Source organism: Crocodylus porosus, unplaced genomic scaffold, assembly GCF_001723895.1.
Source record: "Crocodylus porosus isolate Cpor-Errol unplaced genomic scaffold, CroPor_comp1, whole genome shotgun sequence".
In the NCBI taxonomy this organism is placed as follows: Eukaryota; Metazoa; Chordata; order Crocodylia; family Crocodylidae; genus Crocodylus; species Crocodylus porosus.
Window position 1 is genome coordinate 26185836 of NW_017728907.1, and position 6843 is coordinate 26192678.

A 6843-nucleotide genomic window follows, 5' to 3' on the forward strand; every position below is an offset into this window, starting at 1 on the left:
CTCTTTCCTGCTTATGCAGGGGGTCGGACTCGATGATCTATTGAGGTCCCTTCCGACCCTAGCATCTATGAATCTATATGAATCTATGAATCTATGCTGGGTATGGGATGGGCAGGGAGACCAGAGCAGCAGCCACAAAGTTGTTCGCTCCCATGGCCAGCTGCTGCTGGGGGTGAGGATGCAGGGGGGTTGTTGTCTAGTCTTCCTCACTTTTTGTCTTTATTTTGGCTGCAGAATTTTGGCTTTTAAGTTACCACTTGACACACATCTTGGAGGCAGCTTCTGTGTTAACTTCTACAGCAGCAGCTTGATTTCTTATGTCTCTGTGAGCCACTGCCCCACACCCATGTGCCACCACCACCCAGGGTGTAACAGTTATGCCTCTGTTACAAGTTACTGTAGGTAACTCAGAGCAGAGCTATGCTGACACACTTTTGAAAGTGTGGGCTTTACAACCTCAGTAGGTGTTCTTGTTACCTTGAAAGATCAAAACAAAACTATCCCTATACCTGCCTTTTAGTATGCTCACATATCATATTTAACCCGCTCATGTGAGAAGACAAGAAAGCACTTAACATTTGCCACTTTACTGCCTCCCAGAAGACATCCTTGCGGAAGAATATGACAACCCAGACCTTCTGTCCTCCACACGTCTAGGTTTATGAAAACTGTTTTCTGATAATGCTTCATAGCCTCCTACAACAGGTAATCTGCATCGGTGCATTCACTGGGTAATGAACAGCAGTCCATCTGCAACACAGCTCTACTCTTTTATTGCTGATAGAATCAAGCCATTAACCTCTGCAGACCTACTCCATTGTCAATTGAAGTCAATGGAAAACTTCAAGTCTATGAGTATAATGTGTTGGTGGGTGGGTACGGGTATGTAAAATTAGGAGAACAGTACTTCCTTACTTGACAGAGGTAAACACATTCATTATTCTGAATGTTGTAGTGATGGGGGCCTCACAACCATTTGTAAGTGCCCAAGTATGGTGGAGAATTCATTTAAATTGGACAACATGTTTATAGTAATATCATACATGCAGTATTTTCAATAAAATGGGGGGAAAGGCAGGGTGAGTTAACAATTATGCAAAGAGGTAGGAAAGGACTGAACAGAATGTACTGCTTTGTAAGCTAGTTGTTTAAATGCCTAATGGCTGGCAGACACAATTTGTCAGTAGTGAGCAACTGCAATTATTGATTCAGCACCACCACATGCTAAGTGGTGACAGTCAGAATGCGCTTGGGATCTGAAATGCCAGCTTTCCCCACTGGCCCATGTGAAATACAGTTCCTTCATTCCTTGCAAAAATGTTTTATTAAAACTGTCTGTCTGTGTGCTATAAAACAGTGACAGATATAATACATCTCAGGGTGCTTACTTTTTCTTCAGGAAAATGCTGGATTCTGCTCTAAGTAAACTAACCACAAAACCACCCCTCCAAAACAGATAAGATGCATTTTTCCCCACTAAGAAGGAAATGAAATAAAATCTTGACATTTAATTGTCAATAAGGCAATAGAAGGACATACGGTGTTAATTACTTACAATTCTGTAAGCATAAATGGTATAGATATTTACATTTTTACCAAGTTAAAAAAGAAGAGAAACAGGCTTTTGGGAGGACCTCCCAAGCAAAGGATTGTTCCAGTTGCCCTGCATATGTAATATATTTTGCATCAGTGTCTGCCACTAGTTTGTAAAGTTATTTCTGATGAGGATAGTGAGTCTTGTTGAGCTATAATAACCACAATACCCACCTCTTTGATCCTACATTTTATGCTGCGCAGAGTTGTATCCATTAAAGAACATGTAAGGAGGTAGAAAGGGAGTGAGCAAAGCATATACATACAACGGTGTGTAACGCTTCTTAAAGACATGAGTAGTCATTCTTAGGTACAGCTGGAAGGCTCATATACTTCATTTGATTTTACTTCTGGAAGCACCATCTCCACAAGGTGGTGCAGTACTTTCAGAAATGCCTAAGAGCACTAGCAAATCAGTATTCTCATTATTGTAAAGTGCAGAGCACATGCATAGACTTTCAAAGGACACACTTGTGAACGGCATGAGAAACAAAACAATATTACAATGGTTAAAGGAGCTATTTTTTACTCAGTCCTTTAAGTAATTTTTTTGTAGTATGAAAGAAATGCCAGTACTGAGGGTCAGAAATGGCATGCCAAGCAAGAACTTTGTTATCCCAAGGCAAAATTGTATTGTGCCAAAAAAAATCTGCATAGTTTCTTTCCCAACATATATTTACAGATAGTTCAAGAGAAGCATCTTCAATTATATAAAGCAATTTTCATATACAAATGAAACTTGTTTACCATTTTCTTATCTCAGCCTCCATTTTCTGAAAGTGGGTTCCTACTGTGTCTCATTTGCAATGAAAGGCCTTGCTTACCCAAATACATTTCATGCCCCATTTTCCCTGTCAATAAACAGGGTTTTGTTTCCTTATTTGGAATAAGCTCTGATATTATAACACTTTTAAACATTAACATTTGAGGAACAAACAGCTGCTAAACAGACGGTTTTCAAAATAATGAGCAAACTGAAGTCTTCAAAGAGTAAATGTTGTTTAATGTCTTAGTTTACTGTGAAAGCGCATAAGATGCCATCCAGGTCATTTGATTAACAAAGCTAATAAAAGTTTGGCATGCAAATTTAAATATAGGACTAGACAGGGATTGAGTCAAGTCTCCTACAGTTGCAGGTACCTATTTGTATGGCAAGGTCCACGTTTTGCCTTGTTGAACCCCACAGCCATGGAACACCCTATTAAAACAAAAACAAAGAACCTGGAGCATGCCACAGGGAAAAAAAAGCAGAGATAAGGGCATGAGATCTTAGTAATTAAAATGGAAGAGAAAAGCAGTTAGCTGTGTCAGTTTGAAATAAGGCAGAAGGAAGGGCAGGTGGCACTTTTTTGACTAGCTTAGAGGGGCATGAGCTTTGGTAGGCAACAGCTTACTTCATTAGATGCTTTGAAGGATCATGCCTCTTTGAACCAGTTAATCTAAAGTGCCAGCTTGTTCTGCTTTTTCTTTGAAATAGCTGGGAATTTGTTAGAATAAAATATGTTAAGATGATCCTAGAAAGAGGCCTGTGTGCTATGCTACAGAGGAAGGCAAAGCCCCAAATGGCAAATATTTTTTTGTGATGCTTAACTTGCAGTAGACTAATTCTACTGTACATTACTGCATTAAACACAGTTTTTGCTGTGCCATACTAATGTGCAGTAGAACAGTCCATGTGTAGACGCCCCCCCATAATTTCAAAATTCAGAAAGTCCTGAAACATGAGATTACCAGACATCTCCCCCACAGAGATGAGGCTTCCTTTCGACCCCATAATAGGGCTACCAAATATTTGAGTCCATGTCACGTTTTGTTTACTACACCAGTTCGATCATGCACCTCTTTCAAATTGTTGAGTTCCCTGCCTAATATACCTTAGAATTTCATTACCTTTTCACAACTACAAGATACCAGTGGCTCCTGGTCATCCTACAATCAACCAATACACTGGGTACCTTTTCTTCTACTGCCAGTTCATGAATCTTCATTTTAAAGCACGAACTCTTGGTATTACTCCTTAAGGGCTTTGTTACACATTCATTTTAGGAGGTGCCTGGAGCTCTCAACTCCTGGACTGTCCACACATTAACACCTAAAACTAGTTTTAAGCACTTTAGGTGGCTTAAAGTTAGGCCACTCCAGGGTAGGTTTACCTCTGATTTGTGTTACCATCCTTGTGTTCCATTAATGTGTAGCTACTCCCCACAGAGGAGCCACCCAGACTGGTAGTCCTCCAGCATCCCAGACTGCAGTGTCTATCCCCCACCCCACCCCCTGGGATCTGTATAGACAAATTTTCCACACCCTGAGTACTACTGCCCAGGGGACAGTTCTGGCACTAAACCAATTCTCCCTCCAACCCTCAGGGGTGGGACTCCCCCCCTCCCCACCGGGGTGCAAATGCTGTACAACTGCTGTACAGAGCTTTGGCGGGTCCAAGAGTGGGATATAGGGAAGTGAGGGGAGACAAGGTAGGGGACTGGATTGGATTCCCATGAACTGGGGCTTCCTTCCAAAGGCAGGGGCACTAGCTCCTTCCCTTACTACTCCCACCTCTCAGCCAGCCCAGGAAGCATGATCTCACCCCCCACCCCAATCCCAATTTATTAAAACATGAGACCTTCTTTAATTTGCTTTCTCTATATTTCTTTTTTACTTCTAGTCAGTGGCTGACTTCCTCCATTTCAACACCCTTCCCACCCACCACCATTTCCTTTCAACCTCCCATTTATTTACCCAACACCATCCCATAAACACTCCACCTCGCAGCTCATGTTCCCACCCCCATCTCTCACATATCCCCCCATCTACAGCATCAAAGAAGCCTTTTCTGGCTCACCAACCCTGTAGAGGCAACTCACAGCTTTAGCTCCTAGTCTCACTCTTGTTCACCAACCATCTAGTGGCAAGTCACAGCTGTGTAGGTGGGGGGACAGAGAAGATTTTTAGCATTAAAGTGTGACTGTTCCAAACTCTAGCTAGCACTACCACTGATTAACATTTGAGCAGCTTAAAGTTCAATGTGTAACAAGGCCCTAAGTGCATGATAGTTCACTTCATACTATTAAATTTCATACCATTTCTATTGCTCCCCTTCATAGATTGGCTAATCCTTCCTAAAAAACTGACTCTATAGGTAATATATCCCCACCTTTGTCATCTACAAATTTCCTAGGCACACACCTAATCCTAGCACCACAAAATGTTGAACAGTATGCATCTCAACTCCAATCCCTAAGGAATACCAGTAGTTACAGTCTGATCTGACAACGTCCGTTTCAATATTATCCACTGTAGTCTTCCTTTTAGCTAACTCCTTATCCACCTTATGATTATAATCTGCACCTTTCCTATTTTAGCCAATAATTTCCCACGAGGCTCAGAATCAAAGTCTTTGCTTAACTCTAAATAGGTTATGTCCACTGCATCGTCCTTATCTATGAAGTCAATTATTCTGTTATAGAAGGACATTAGACTGGTCTCATATGACCTTTTCACTTCTTTGAAGTACATTGTCTCTTCACCATAAATCACTGCCATGTCTAACATGTATGACAAAGGAGATTAGTTTACTTCAGTAGATTCTAACTGGTACCAATGCAAAAGGGTTAAGTAAAAACCTTCATATACTGGTCTGTCAGTGGCTTTCCCAGGGTCTGGGCCTGAATTCATAGGAATAAGAGAGCATAACTTGCCTGATATCCACCCCCAACAGACAGGCAAAAAGGTACAAGGAATGAGTTTTAATTTATTGTCAGTGTTTTGGGAGGTGGAATTTGGAGCACCAAATTGCTCCACCATTCATAGGACCATAGGCCTAGAAGAGGCCACTTAGATCATTAGATCCACTCAACCATGTTCACAGGCAACCTTTATCCAAAAAGACCACTTTACACTCTCACCGATATCATGGCCCCAAACATGTTAAATGAAAGCAAAAAACCCCAAGTCTAATTCATTGTTTATAGTATAAACCAGAATTTACTAATCTTGTAGGTTGTGCCAATTTAACTAAACATGTGCATGCTTAAACCAGTTTCATTAAACCAATGTAAGTCTCCATTAATCCTGGAGAAAACCGATCACCTTGAAGTTCAGTTTCCCTTGTAAAAAACAAAACAAAACCTCTGCACAAAAATGGCACCGTTTTAAACAGGTGTGCTTTAAAAACAGGTAAATTAGAACTTGTTTCACATATTGGATCTGGATAGTTTTGATTCAAAACCAGAGAATACTTGTAGGTTTGGATAGAGTTGGATTTTCAGGTGTTGATTTTGTCAGAACACAAAACTTAAAATAGAAATCAAATGTAACAAATGGTGCAGAAGTATAAACAAAAAAAAAAGATTCTCACAAACCCTTTAAAAGCCCTACCAGCAGAATTGCTTCTACCTCTAATTAGCAGTACTTTCCTCATTTCTGTCACTTCAAAGCTAAGAATACCAATAAGATTTAATAGCTGAAAAGAATCGCTCAGCCTGTTTGGCAGCACTGCCTCCAAGCCATGTATGGCCTGTGACAAAGTTTTCTAATTAAACAGTTTCATTAAGCATCAGAGCATACTTTCTATATCCCATTGCTGCTACCTTGGAGCATGATCCTTCTCTCATTGAACTCAGTAGAAGAAAAAAACCCTCTTTTTACATTCCTTTGTGTTCTGGGTATGTTAAGAATTGATAGGCAAAGTTAGTCCAAAACTCAGAAATGAATATTCTCTTTGGGATTCTCTAGGCAAATGACTTATTGATTTTCCTGAACCAATCCTGCTGGTTTTCATAGGTTCCAGATTGTTTTTTCTGGCATCTTGTCATGTAATCATAAAATACCCTATTGATAATATGGATATAATCCAAATTTGTAATGTGCTTAAGCCAGTATAAAAGTACTGTGCCTCAGAAGACCAATATTATAATATAGCAAGGACATGTAGGGAATGGGATTTTTTTTCAACAGGAATTACCAACAGATATGTGTCAACCAAATGGGGGTGGGGAGGGGGAAAACCTGCCACAACACACTTTTCCCATTCATTTTGAAAAACAAGTTCAACCATTTTGAAAAACAAGTTCAAGTGGGCAGCAGAGACCCCCAGGGCTCGGTCCTGGGGCCTGAGCTGTTCAATTTCTTCATCAGCAATTTGGACGATGGGGTGAATTGCAACCTGTTTAAATTCGCTGATGATATCAAAATTTGGGGTGAGGTGAGCACGCTAGTAGGGAGGGAAAGACTGCAACAAGACCTGGATAGGTT